At 39.5% G+C, this 14,173-nt stretch overlaps 1 protein-coding gene and 1 pseudogene across 1 annotated transcript in view; one reads left to right on the top strand and one right to left on the bottom strand.

Moving 5' to 3' along the window:
• The window catches only part of LOC148347492 (uncharacterized), an 85,414-nt gene that overhangs the window by 49,634 nt on the left and 21,607 nt on the right, over nucleotides 1-14,173 (top strand). The window lies entirely within an intron of this gene.
• Nucleotides 8,674-8,846, bottom strand: LOC148347493 (U2 spliceosomal RNA; annotated as a pseudogene).

Below are 14,173 nucleotides of genomic sequence, written 5' to 3' on the forward strand. Positions count from 1 at the left end.
CTTTCATTTTACATGAAACGGCTCACCTTTTCTTTACACTTTACACCAGACCTGGACACTCCGGTCCTGGAGGGCCGTATGTTCTGCATGATTTTTGAGGTTTCTCTGATCCAATACAGGTGATTCCAATCACCAGTATCGTTAACGAGTACTTGCTAGCTTGCTAACGAGGTTATAATTTGTATCACCTGAGTTAAAGAAGAGCAAACTTCAAAATCTGGCAGGACGTATGGCCCTCCAGGACCGGAGTGCCCAGGTCTGCTTTACACCAACCATATCGAATGGCTGAACAAGATATTGAATTATAAAAATGTCAGTTATTGGCTCGCTGGAGATACAGTATGTTTACACACAAACTAGGAAGAGGAAGCCGGATTTCTTCTTCGGGGTGGATGCTAGGTGACATCTCACAGCGCTACACGCAGGTAGCGGCAGAAAGAAGCACTTTCAGTACAGTCCTGTACCCGGAAAAAGGTGCACACAATACCAAATCTAACTTACAGCAATGTCCTGATATTTTTCAACATCCCGAAATAAATGTTCGTATCTACCGTTTTTTGTATGTCAAATAGGGGAGCGTCTGTACTCAAACATTTTAAATGGCAGATTTCTAGTTTAAAAACAAACATACTTCAAGAAAAAAAACTTTACACAATCTAAAACTTCCAAGAAAGTTGAAAAATCATGTTTAAAGATATTGTGCGTCATTTGAGGTGTCCTTAAAAAGTTGAAATAAAGATATTTCCTCCATTAAGTATGTGTTAACGATGTCCAACTGGGTTCAAAGAGCCTTTGCTTTGGGACACATATGGTAAAAAGAATGGAGGGGAGAGGGACTTTATGCTTGTTATCACAATTTTTTGTTAGTGCAAATAGACTGCAATTATATATCTGTAGTCAGTGACACCTCCAAAGCTTCACCCTTTTCTCATTCACACACACACACACACACACACACACACACACACACACACACCGATAGTAGATAGTATTGCCTAAGGACACTTTGGCATTCAACTCAGAGGAGCTGGGAATTAAACCTGTGATCTCTTTGGTCCCAAGATGACTGCTTTACCTTCATTTAGTATGAAAATGGTAATCGTAAGAAAAGGCCCTTTTAGAATACAGTCCAAACACCCTACCAAACCCCAAAAAAAGACAAAAAAACAAAGAGTTTATCTTGAGAGCATCGGAGAAAAAAAACCTAAAAATTACAAACTTAACAGTACCGGATTTAAAGTAAGAAGCTATTTGCTTTAGCAACTTGTAACCATATATAACCATCTCATAGTTCTGCTAGATTTTCATTTTGCCGATTTAAAATGTCACATATTTCCTCTTTTTTTTTTTTTAATCTAAGCCACCATCAACAGTAAAGCAACATTTCCATACCTGTCAACCTGTACGGTTTTGCCGCACAAAGTGCGTTTATTATGCATTTAAAGACGTGTACGACGTATGAGAAAATCTATACGGAAAAACGCAAATTTGTCAATTATGGGTACCATCCGGTATACACCGACTATCACGAAACGGCAAATCTATCAAGTCAAACGAGTTCGCCGCAGAGGCCTCTATCTCGGTATCATTTTTTTCGTTCCAAACGAAGCGAGCGGTTTTATGTAGTGAAAGGAAGTCCGTCTCTTTTTAGAGAACCGGCTTTTCAGCTCAACTCATTAAAGAGAGCCGGCTCTCAAACAGCTCTCTTGCTTTGATGCATTATATTACGAATTATTATGTTGTATAGGGAAGTTACGAAAAAAAAGGAAGGAGAAAATGAAAAAAGACAGGTTTGTGGTTATCCTTTTAATCAGTATATTACCAACAATAATTTAATGAAGAAAAATAATTCATAATTTGATTAAAAAAAAACATTATTCTACTTTATTATATTTGCATGTATTTTTTCCTTCTAAAATGAACGTCCAAGCTACTTAATTTTCAAACTTTTTTTTTATAATAAACCTCATTCATGTCGAGCAACTCAGCATCTCACAACAAAATGTTAATTAACAATATATATGATATAACGAACCACATCTACAATATAACATGTTAACCTACATAAAAAACACGTTTGAAAAATAAATATGGTGTAAGATTATTTTGTATTATGTAAGGGAAAATACAACACTTTGTTAAGGGCATGGAGCCCTGGAGGTTGACAGGTATGCATGTCTATGTAGCCCTTTTTGATCATTGTTTGATAACTAAAGCTAATAATATAGCAACAGGGCACTGAAACAAAACAAAATCTCAATCTCTGATCTCGCGAAAGCTAAAAATATTGATCTCAAAGCACACAAACAACTGAGAGGAACGCAAAGGAGTCGAGCTCTCGAATGAGCCGCCGGCACCAGCTTTTATTTATCAAACGAATTTTCCTTGTACTTCACTAGCTCCCTCAAATCTGAGGGATTTAGGGCCCAGCGGAGGAGGAAGCCCCTGAAATACTTGAAATTGGAAGCAGATTAAAAACAGGCTCCCTTAACCCATTCTCTCTCTTTGGGCTTCCCTGCCAGTCTGCTTCAATCAGGAACACACACAGTAGAAGATGTTCTTTTGGAGCCTATTTTCTTTCCTGATTGAAGACCACTAATGGCTCCAGATGATAAAACATGCTGCAGACCGGCATGCCGTAATTGTGCACACGCACGAACTGGAAAGGAGAAAGGAAAAGGGATGATGGTGATTGTCTGGTAGCGACTGGACTTTGAGAAAAAGTATTCATAGAAATATGAAGCAGATTCTATCCCAGCTTACTGCAGGGGCGTCCAAACCTTTCAGAAATCGGGACCGATTTCGTAAGCTAAAAATGTGCCAGGGCCGACTATTCAACCTGGCGTTCTTTGAACAGTCTTAAATAAATTCACTTGCAGTGGTTGCCGTCGCGACCCAGTAGCTCGCTTTTGTAGCATTTTCGTTTGACCCGCTGCTGTGCTGTTAAATCAGCTTCCAGTTGCTTCACCTTTTCACAGTGTCTCCAGTTAGCTTTTTGTGGTCAGAATTTTCGTCTGGCAGCGCCTCTTGATATTATCTCATCTCATCTCATCTCATTAGCTGCACCGCTTATCCTCAGTAGGGTCGCGGGGGTGCTGGAGCCCATCCCAGCAATCATCGGGCAGTGGGCAGGGGACACCCTGAACTGGTTGCCAGTCAATCGCAGGGCACACAGGGACAGACAACTCGCTCGCTCATTCACACCTAGGGACAATTTGGACCGGCCAATCCATCTGAAATTCATGTCGTTGGAATGTGGGAGGAAACCGGAGTGCCCGGAGGAAACCCACGCAAGCACGGGGAGAACATACAAACTCCGCACAGGAAGTCCGGTAGCTGGATTTGAACCCACACAGGAGGTTCCCAAGACCTTAGAACTGTGCCGCACACGCGCTAACCACTGCGCCGCCGCGCTGCCCTCTTGATATTATATCCTTTGAAAACAGTCTCTTGGCAAATTAGGCAGACGCAGTTGTTTTAGATATCGGTGAAAAAAATACTCCAATTCTGACTTGTCGTGGAAACGGCGGCCCTCACTGTCAACTTTCCTTTTTTTATATGCAATCGCCATGCCGGAAATCTTGTGGGCTAAAGTTCTCACAAAAAAGGGCAAGGTGGTATAAGGAAAACTGCCATTAACTAGTGAAATGGTGAATAATAATTAGTAATACTATAAATACTACAGATATACCAAAAAAGTTATAGTATGGCTATATTAAGAAATACTATAAAAAAACTAATATGGAAATGCTGCAGAAATATTACAAGAATACTCCTATAGAACTACTTTAAAAATACTCCTACAGAAATACCACTCAAGTACTGTAATACAAAACTACTGTTACAGAAATATTACGACAGACATATGACAAAAATACAACTACAGTAATACTAAAAATACTACGGATGTACCAGAAAAGTTATACTATTCAAATATTAAGAAATACTTTAAAAAAACTACTATGAAAGTACTGCAGAAATAACCCAGAAATATTACAAGAATACAACTATAGAAATACTTCAAATTACTTCTAAAGAAATGTTACATCAATACCGCTCAAATACTGTAATACAAAAATACAGTTACAGAAATATTACGACAAACACACGACAAAAATACAACTACAATCATACTAAAAATACGACCGATATGTCAGAAAAGTTAAATGACTAAAATACTAAGATATGCTATAAAAACAACTTTGGAATACTGCAGAAATACAGAAATATTACAAGTTCTATAGTAGAACTACTTCAAAAATACTTGTACAGAAATGCTACAGATATACCACTCAAATACTGTAATACAAAACTACTGTTACTGAAATATTACGACAAACGTACAACAAAACTACAACTACAGTAAAACTAAAAATATTACAAATGTACCAGAAAAGTGATACTATTCAAATCTTAAGAAATACTATGAAAAACTACTATGGAAATACTGCTCTTTCTCTCCCTTTCTCCTCTTTTCTCTCACTCTCTCTTTCTCCCTTTCACTCTCTCTGTCTGTTTTTATCTTTCTTTGTTCCTCTTTATCTCTTTCTCTCTGTCTTTTTTACCTTCTTTTGCTCTCTCTTCCTTTTTTCCTTTTCTCTTTTTTGTCTCTTTCTCTCCTCTCTTTCCAACCTCCTCTCTTTCTCTCCTCTTTTCTCTCCTCTCTTTCTTACTTTCAATCTCTTTTTGGGTTTCTTTCACTCTCTTTTCTTCCCTCTCTCTCGCTATTCCTTTTTTATTTCTTTTGTTTCTCACGTTCTCTCTTTTTCTCTCTCTGTCTTTCTCCCTTTCTCCCTCCTTTTCCTATACTATCTCTTTTTCTATCCCTCTCTTTCTCTTTTTTTTCTTTCTCCTCAATCCACTAGTCCGGCCCCCGACAGAATGTTTGTTCTATCGTGTGGCAACATTCTGTCGGGGGCCGGACTAGTGTAATAAAGAGAAAGAAAAAGAGAGATAAGAAATAAGAGAAAGAGGGAGGGAAAAGGAGAGATGGCGGGACCAAGAAAGAGAGAGAGGGAGAGAGCGTGAGAAACAAAAGAGATAAAAAGAGAAGCCGTGAGAGAGGCGGAAAGAGAGGGAGCGGAAGAAAGAAATCCAAAGAGAAATAGAAAGACGCAAGGAGAGAAAAGAGAAAAGAAAGTGCAAAGGGTAGGATGAGAGAAAGACAAAAGAGAGAAAAGGAAGCTAGAGCAAAAGAAGTTAAAAAGACACAGAGAGAGAAAGAGACAAAGAGCAACAAAGCAAGAGAAAAAGAGAGACACAGAGAGTGAAAGAGACAGAGAAAGAGAGTGAGAGAAAAGGGGTAGAAAAGAGGGGGAGAGAGAGAGAGAGACAGAGAGAGAGAAAAATAAATGTTTGAGGCACCTTTCTTTGGCAACATCAAGTTGCCATATTTCAACCTGCAGCCTGTTTTTCTCTTGCGCTTCTCTAAGTGTTGTCTCGCGGGCCTGTTTGACACCGGTAGTTTAGACAATACAGTGCCATTTAATAGCCAAATATTACACACTATACCTTTAATCTGTAAAAAAAAAACAGTCAATTATTTCCTGCTCAATGGTGTTTAGCTGTGTGCTAATGATATCAGCAGCTCCATAGCACGTGTGAGTGTTTGCATTATTGAGTGCCCGGCCGTCCTAATGCAATTATAATGTAAATGGATATTCCATATAGGTTTAAACACGCTGTTTCTCATTGGTTACTTTAATCTTTGACACCCGACCTAGCCTGAACTTGATACTCTAACCTGGACAGCATCAGCTCCAATCCCCAAAACCGTGAAAAACAATGCTCTGCAAATAATTGTGATTTATTAAAGCCCGGCAATTAGCACTCAAACAAATCAACAAACCCGGAGGGGGAATTTATAGCGCATCTGTCACTGTGCTGCTTTTCTTTAGTTTTTTCTAATAACCGGGGATTGATTTCTTGATTTTACGATGACTGCTACATAATTTAGGGTTAGTTGATTACAAATCAACACTAATAAAGTAAAATGGTGAAATATGCAGTGTGTAATTCACAGGGTTGGGTAGGGTTACTTTAACTGGATTACTTTCAATTACTTTTGGATTACTCCAATACCAAATATGCTAATAAAAGACAAAAGAAACTAAATAGGAATGAAATGACTAAATTTTGTGCAGGCTTGGTGAGTAACGGCAAAAATGATGTCGGCAAGCTGTTTGGATTTATTTTCATTTTGTTTCTGTCACATTTGATGTTAGTTTTGCCGGAGATCGAAGAGATCAAAGCCAGGAGAGAAAGCTTACCACGTGTTGTGAGTCATCATTTTATTCATATTTAGTTTCTTTTGTCTTTTATTAGCATATTTGGTAGTGGAGTAATCCAAAAGTCATTGAAAGTAATCAAGTTAAAGTAACCCTACCCAACCCTGGTAATTCAAACTACGTTTCCGGTAAAATTCCATTTGTGGGCGGTGACTGAAGTGGCTTAGAATATCCTCCAGGGGAAGCTCCTAACGAGTCATTATTCAATTTCCCGATACTGCAATTACTTGAAAGTGATCTCATTTAATGGGGGTTAAAGAATTTCTAATTATGTTTTCCTCCCACTATTTTCGTTCCCCTTATGTGGCGTTTCAATGCAGCAGGACACACATTTTTCGGAGCGCCTTGATTCGATTGTACGGTTGTGATTATGATTGTTAGCATTGTTGTATTACTGTGGAAACACCGTTGTTGAAAAAAAAAGAACACATTTATAAAGTGATACTCGAAATTTGCATAATTTTCCCAAGAAATCTGCATCACTTTCGTCACGGTTACCCAACAAAAAAATCGGAAATCGAACAAGGCAAAGCGGGGTGAGATTAGCGGCCATTTTGGCTACTCTAGCCATGTCGGCTAGCATCATTTGGAGAGAGATCATCAGTCCAAGTGAGAACTGATTGTGTTTTACTCTGTTTTAATTTTGATAATAAAGCATCCCATGAAAGTCAGTGAGAAGGGAGTAGATTAGAGGAAAACTAGAGGAATAACGATTGAGTCGAAAAAGGAAATTATACGAGAATGGTTATTTTGCCTGATTGAAAAATAATAAACTGAAAATATCACAAAGGGATCTACAAAATCCCTTAAGGTTTGTTTGCCTAGTCCCAGTTAGCGTATACTGTATGTGTTTATTGTACAAAAAGCCCTAACGTATTTGCTATACCAACGAAGAAGAAAAAAACACAACCTAAGAAGTTATCTGACATGACTTAGTATATACAGAGTAGTACTTGGTAGTCGAATGTCTGTATTCAAACAAATTGGTGTTTAACCCCAAAAATGTGCATAGTTTTTGTCACGGTGTCCCAACAAAAAAATCGGAATTCTAACAAAGCCGAATGCACGGCCGAGCGAGATGAGCGGCCATTTTGGCTACTCTAGCCAAGTCGGCTAGCATTATTTGGAAAGAGATCCTCAGTCCAACAACATGTGAGAACTAATTGTGATTTAGTGCGTTTTAATTCAGATAATAAAACGGGTACTCACTGGGCAGGTGGAACAGGAAGCCCTTGCGGCCTGTGAAAGGTGGCGAGGCAGACAGCCGGGGCCGGAGAGCAGAGCGTGATCGTGGATTGGAGCAAGTCGGATAGCGGGGACAGGAGAACGAAGCGTGGTCGTGGATCCGGACAAATCGGGTAGCCGTGACAGGAGAAGGAAGCGTTGTCGGGGATCGTAAGCAAGTCAGGGAACCTGAGACAACCGGGAGGCCAGGGGCAGGTAATCGATAGCAGGAATCAGGGGAAGGAACCAGGCAGGAAGACGAGGTGGGCAGGGAGGTCGCAGGATGCAGGAACAGGTAGGAATCGAAATGATCCCAAAGTGCTTGCCTTGCATGTGCTGAGGTTTTCTGACGGACTGACAAAGATTGACCGGAAAGGAAGCGCTTAAATAGGGAGAGGGATCATTCGGACACGAGTGGCAGCTGGGGCTGAAGGAGTGAGCACAGGTGAGGGCAATCAGAAAGAAAGTCAGTGAGAAGGGAAAGGATTGAGTCGGATTAAGAAATGATTGTGAAATACGAGAATGGTAGTTTGCCTAATTCAAACATATCAAACTGAAAATATTACAAAGAAATCAAAAAATTAAAAGTCCCTTAAAGTAATAATTGTTTTTTTTGGTACTCAAACAATATAGAGCTCAAACACAGATCCTGAACTGTTTATGGTTGAGTCCTGAGGTTTCACTTTACTTTGATACATAGAGCTTTTCATTTGATACATTTAGAACCAATCTAGTAGATTGTGCTCTGAAATTCATAGTATTTAATCCGTCCGGGCAATAACTCACCAAAAATACAATTAATTTGTCATTTGAAAAAGTAATGGTTTAAATATTTGCTATACCGTGAAGTGGATGGTGCACAAAACTCATTTACGATTGCTTGTTTTTGTTTTAGGGGTTGATTCATGCATCGTATTTAAGAATGGGTAAATGAATAGCATTACTTTTTCGGTACTCTAACAATTCTGTGTTCGAACACTGATCCTAAACCAATTGTGATTGTATGGGGTTTTTAAGGGTTATTGATCTATCTTCGTTATTCATTATTCATTATCCGTTATCGGTCAGTTCATAATACGCTTCAAAGCCTAGGAGCCGGGACACTTACTCTCAGCCAAAAGGCCAAGCTAAGGTCCTAGCCCTAAAGCCTTGCTGCGATCATTGCGAATGCACCGTTCCCGGAGGTACTGCAATACCGGGCCGATGCGTGGAGTGGACAGAGCAAGCTCTTATTCCATCTCCGGATTGCAAAAATCAAAGATCATGGCAAGAGGTAATACGCTTCAAAGCCTAGGAATCGGGACTCTTACTCTCAGCCAAAGGCCACCTCGGTATCACTGTATACGGAAAAAGGCTATTAAGCTACGACCCGATAGAGTCGTTTCACGCTAATGCTAACACGCTACCTGTTCTAATCACGGTTGCTATTTTTTGCCAGGCCAGATCGCTCACACGTACTTGTTTCCCACAAAAGTTGCCGCCGTGACATGAACCTCGGACGAACGTCGTACTCCGAGTCACATGTTGCGCGATATTAGCTAGCATCGCCGATTTTTAGCCGTAACGACTCGGCAGACTGATGAGCCCGGCTGGGATGTCTGGCCACTTACGAGCACTCTCATAAATCAGAGCCCAGTTTTGAATTATTCAGCAGGTCTTTGCCCTGAGGAAAAGGGGGAAGAAAGGTGGGAAACATGTCTCAAAAGGGGGATGACGGACAACCTGTCCGGCGTCCAAATGTCAAAAGCGAAATCCAAGTAAAGCCTGGTACATAAAATTGATCATTCCTCCCTGTTGATCAAAGACAGCCAAGGCTTGATTATAGGATTTCCGTACGAGATTATCCTGATGGATTAGCTAACGTAGCGATGCATGCTAAAAGAACCGAAAACAATCGAGGATCCTGATTTACCATTGTAAAATGCAATGCTAATTAGCAAACCGCCATTTTGTACATGCTTGGCTAATCAATACGATTATAATTCGTATAACCGGTCTCATACAGTAAGTACAATGATAAATTCACAACCATTAGCCTAGCATGTTTTATTCATATTTTTCATCATCTTTTTTTATTTGCAGCCTTATCCTAGCCGTAGTTTTGTATATAATCACATGATCTTAGACCAGGGGTGCTTATTATGTAGATCGTGATCTACCTGTAGATCACAGAGGAAGTACAGGTGGATCACTGGTTAAAAATTTATCAGCCTATCATTTCCATCCCGTCACTTAGTTGATATACGGCAACCAGTAAGATGACCATTGAATTTGACATTCGAGCGCCACTAACATCGATCTCATGGCGTCAGCTAATCTGCAATCTCATTACTTGATTGGTTTACAGAGGAACCAATCGGATGAAGACTGACTTTTGACCTTTCGGTCACTGTGTGTAAACAACAATGCAAGGCACTAAGCTAGTCAGCATAACAATAGAACATTTCCAAAATGTTGCTTGCATTTTAAAATCAAAAACAATATTGTTTGGTTTGTTATTTGGTTGGTCGGTTGGATCCCTTAACCACTTGTGTCGTAGGGGCACCAGTTCTTGTGGTGTGTCTTGGGCAAGTAGAGCCTGGTGGCGGCCATCTCTCTCCAAGTCAACATATGTTTCCAGACTGACACAAAATACAAAGTGCTAGCAAACATATGTATTGCTTGTCAAAGCTCTGTAGTGATTTTCTGCCGTCTTGCGATTTCAAGTTAATTCACAATAAACGACTAAAAACCTGAAGTAAGCACTAAAAATGAAAGTGTTTAAGTGAAAAAACAGGAGTCACATTTGTAGTGCAAATTACTCATCAGACAAAAGCTCTGTAAGGGAAAAATAGGCTTGTGGTTATTACTCTCATCAAACTGCTTCACTACGCTTACTCGCCATATAGGGACAACTACACACACTCATTTGCCTGATACTGGAAGCAGCACTAGGAAGTTGGCTTCTTCGATGTGTGGACATGCCTTGGATCTCTTTAAAGTCACTCCTGCATTCTAATGGTGATTTTTCATACTGAAAACATTCCCTGAGGCTTGATACTTACTGATCAAAAGTGCCAAAGCCTTTAGAATACCGGTATATGTATATTTAATTTTTTGGGAATCAAAGAAGAAAAACATATGTTTGTTTTGGCACTCAGGGACAATGTTTTTGAAATCATATTTATAAGTTATGGCATTGAATACGTTTGAGATTATTCAGCAGATATGTTAATAGCCAACTTTTTGTATACACCTCTTTCTTTTTTAGCGATTGTTACCGTTGTGATTCCTGTGGTTTTTGTTGTTGTTTTCGACCTATATTTTCCCTTTCTTCATTTTCTTTTATTTTTAGTGGGTGTGGAGCTCAGTTTTGCCTTGTGGTGTGTTATGGGCATGGCTGCATGTATATAGGTTTAGTGCCCCACAGTCTCATCGCCATTTCGCTTCTTTTTTATAGCCGCCATTGTCCGAGCCTAGACAATGCTCCACTGCATCGTTCTGTTGGAATTGGTAGCAAAGAAAAGCCAGTTAAAAAGAGACGAGCCTGTCTGGGGACAAATTTAACTATTGGCTTTAGTCCCCCTCCCCAAAAAGAATCTGAAGAAATGAGAGGAAATGTAATTGTTCCCTTCGGAAAGATTCAATGTTAACTTCATAGAACAGGGGTGGTGTTGTTATTTTTGAGGAACTATGATCTCATTTTGATATTTTGGACCAGGGGTCAGGAAACTATGGCTCGTGAGCAGTATATGGCTTTTTTCATGAGTACAGACGCTGCGCTACTTACGAAAAAGAGGTTCTGGACGATCGTTCGTGAGTTGAATGTGTTCGTAAGTTGCTTCAGTGCTATATTTTGTATGTGTAAGGTTATTTAAATATGTTTAAGGCTTGTATAAGTAACCTGTATTGTTTTGTACTAAAAAATAAACATTTCATAAAATTATATGCTCTACAAAGATAAATAAACATGAGTTTAACTTACTTTTGGAAGATGCGCTTCAAGAGGTACGCCTCCATAGTAAAAAGTGGCTGAAAAAAAGTGTTCCGACCATTTTCTCAACCACATCAAGCTTTCTTATTCCACTTTCATTTCGAATGAAACGGCTCGCCTCTTCTTTACACTTTACGCTAACCATATTGAATGGATACACGAGATAATAAACAATGAAAATGTCAAAATTCTTAGCGCTCTGGAGATACAGTATGTTTACACACGAACTAGGAAGAAGAAGCTGGATTTCTTCTTCAAGGTGGATGCTGGGTGACCTCTCACAGCGCCACCACACACCGGTAGTGGCGGAAAGGAGCACTACAGAATACAGTATTGTCCTGTACTCGGAAAAAGGTGCATACAATACAAACTCTAACTTACAGCAATGCCTGGATATTTTTCGACATTTCCCAAAAAATTATCGGATCTACCGTTTTTTGTAAGTCGACTGGTCGTAAGTAGGGGAAAGTTTCTACATATGGCTAGGAGACAAAAATGAGACCATGCAAATTTCTCCATATTGTTCCAACTGTGCATGAGCAAAGCCCATTGTGGTGCAAGCTAGCACCGATACTACTTAAGGTACTGTCCAGTATACATAGGGTACATTTCTAACTACATTTTACTTAAGGTGTCACACCAACAAACCCCATTTTGACTGTACATGGCTAGGGATCTTTTATTTGGAAATTCATTAAAGAATTCATATAAGAAAACAATGAAGATCTCAAAACGCCAGCAGGCACTCTCCTTTCTGTCTCTTGCCCCGTCGTCTGCGCCGGAGCTAATCCGTCGGGATCCTCGTTTGCAGAATGTTGTGACATTTTTATAAAAGAACTTTGCTCGCACTTTGAAACCATTATCTATCACAACATTTACAGTAAAGTAACTGCGGGAGGGAGAACAGTTTAAGTGGTAAATTCATTATTTTTTAAAAATGTTTTATCAGGTCTTGAAACGTCACACAGTAAAATAAAATATGCTGAAGAATAAGCTTTTGTCTGGTGAGCGGTTTTGTTGAATTTTGTCGTAAAAAATATATTTTGTGGCTCCTTTCCCCCTCAAAAAAATCAACTGTTTGTTTTTATGGCTCTTTAAGCCAAAAAAGCTTCCCGATCCCTGTTTTAGACAGTTATTTTGCCTCAAATCTTAATCTGTTTCATAAAATCCATAAAAATGTGTAAATAAAAACTGGATGAAAACAATCTGTATTGGAAGCATCGGAAGCTGAGCTCCTGCTGTGTTTATGTGTGGGCACACATTCTCACCCTAACAAACATATAACCCACAATAACTCCACGTAATAACCGCAATGACTCCAACACAGGCGCTATTGATCTTCTCTCTTTCTCTCTCTCGCTCTTGTGTGGTTCCTCGCAACCCTTGCAGTATTTATTCCCAGGGCCGGGTTTTTTTCTGCCGACGGCGTAGTGACTTGACGGCGCTCACACGCCCAATTAGTTGCACACCACGGGCGGCGCTGTCCTGTTTTTGTGAAGCTTCGCATCAAAGGCGCATCCTTTCTTGACATGTGCAAAGTAAGAGTTGGCGAGACTTGGAATTTTGGTATCGATCCGATCCAAGTGAATCCAGGGTAGTGTCGATACTGATACTCCCTGTGTGGAAATGTCATGAATAATTGAACCCTTACGCTTGAGTTAGTTTACAATTTTGATAATCATAGCACAAAGATTTTGGGTACAAAAAATATTTCTTTTTTTATCAAAAAACTACATTGCAAACTTTAAACTATACAAAAAAAATAGAAATGATTGTATTTGGAATTAAAAACTATTTGAAAACAACCCCCCTCCAAAAAGCAAAGGTACAAAAATACAAATACAGACTTTACCATGTCAGCAACACAACTAAAACTTCTTCTTGTACAATATTTTGAAAATATTTTGAAAGTAAGTATTAATTATATCATTGGCTCTTTTTTCACAGTGACAACGGATTTAAGTTTTTTTTTTTTTAGGAAGAGTCTCATTTTATTTTCTCATGAAGTTCATGTAAATTTGTGGTATTGCCAAAGTAGCAGACCCCGCTACCACACAAATTACACCTGGCATTACACAATATCCTAGTCCACAGCATGCTGCACTTCCTGTCATGTTTAGCTTCTGGTAGAGGTGGGCCCCTAGATTTGGCCCTCTCTTCTTCCTGACAGGCAGAATGCAGCAGCAGGCCAGGTAGGGAGAGGTGCTACAAGTGTGATTGCCAGTTACAAAGGCATACACCTAGAGTGGCTAAGGGTGCAGGGAAAGAAATGAAGTGCTGCTCTAACTACATAGAGAAGAGGAAATTGTTGGACAAGCTTGATCCCGAGACTATAGTATTGATCCGATTCAATTATTTTCTTAGTATCGGTGATATGTAATATTTGGATTGATCTGCCTACCCTTAGTGCAAACGCAAGGCATGGGAAGAGGGGGTCGGGGGTTCTTGGATGATGATGGTTGACATGGAAAAAACAGAAGTCCTGAGTCAGCAACTTGACTGTCAATGAGGGCAGAGGAATATTAACGCGTGTGCGGGGGTGCACCATGTGCATAAAAGTGATGTGGGGATTTTAAAAAATGCATTTGTAGTCCTACAATATTAAGAAGCTTGGATTTGCTTTTATAATATACAGTATATATTTATAGATGTTTGTTTATTCATCTATTGTCAAGGACTTGCTCGGGGT

Source organism: Urocampus carinirostris, chromosome 19 (assembly GCF_059441175.1).
Source record: "Urocampus carinirostris isolate Australia breed hairy pipefish chromosome 19, RoL_Ucar_1.0, whole genome shotgun sequence".
In the NCBI taxonomy this organism is placed as follows: domain Eukaryota; kingdom Metazoa; phylum Chordata; class Actinopteri; order Syngnathiformes; family Syngnathidae; genus Urocampus; species Urocampus carinirostris.